Genomic DNA, 1,149 nt, shown 5'->3' with positions numbered 1-1,149 from the left:
TTTATCGACTATGTTGGTCCAATAAACTTTGTATCAGTAAATAACTAATGTCATTGAGTTGATTTTGACACAATAGAATTTGAATGTTCCAGGTCCTCACCAATGTTTGGGATCATTAAAATTTTGCCAGTCTGGGAACTATAAGATGGTACCTCATAGTGGTTTCATTTTGCATTTTATTTATTACTCTTAATGTTGAGTATGTTTCATTATGAGGATTGCTATTTCTTCTGGGAAAGGCCTCATTTTTTTACCCTTTCCTATTGAGTTAGGTTTTGTTTTGTTTTACTGATTTTAAAGGGTTCTTTATGCCTACATTTTATCAGTTAACAGATTTGGAATTTTTCTGAGGCTATTTCCGTAAGCATGAAAAGCATGTTACATTGTATTCTGAGAGAAAACAAAATAAATGCATGTGTTCTGCATTTTATTATGTGCTAAATTTTAACTTGTCAGCATATCAACCAAGAGAGAGTCTTTGGAAACCTGTGTTCTAGAAAAGTTCCTTCCCTTGGGTTATTTTAAGGCTCATCAATTCCAGTTATTTGGTAGAAAATTAATGTCATTAGTGTTATGCTTCTGATGTTTTGCTATAGAATTTTGCATGTATGTACACATATAAACTATGTTTGTATGTGTATTAGTGTACACATAGTAAGCCAATAATTATGTCATATTTTAAAAAACATTTAAGTGATAGGAGGTCGAGTTGAACCTATATTCAGAATTGAGTCATTGTTACACCAGAAAGGATGATTTAAGGCTTTCTACTCCCTTAAGGAGTTACAGTGTCAGAAGCCCAGCGGGCAGCTCTACCCTGGGGTGGGGGGGGGCGGTGTCTCTCTGAGTTGGAGAGGACTCAGTGGCAGTGAGTAGCAGCAGGATGTTTAGACATGTGCAAACCAGTAAGTGAGAGAACTGAAGTCGAAGCCAGCCATGGAGGCTCCCGAGAGCCCGGAAACAGCATTTTTCCTGGAATGGAGACCCAGGTGTTTGAAAGCATATTAACTGAAGACGTGATAGCAGTGAATTTGGTTGTTGGTCTGGGGCTCTCTTGATAGCCTGTCCCAAGTACGTGAGATGATGAGCCCATCAGTAGTGTTAACAAAGAAAAGGTCTGAAGTGTGGCATAGAGCTCCTCAGTCAGAG

The sequence above is a fragment of the Echinops telfairi genome, unplaced genomic scaffold (assembly GCF_000313985.2).
Source record: "Echinops telfairi isolate 266 unplaced genomic scaffold, ASM31398v2 ScPeMD7_3533;HRSCAF=4204_0, whole genome shotgun sequence".
Classification (NCBI taxonomy): domain Eukaryota; kingdom Metazoa; phylum Chordata; class Mammalia; order Afrosoricida; family Tenrecidae; genus Echinops; species Echinops telfairi.
Note: the sequence above shows the minus strand (reverse complement) of the source record.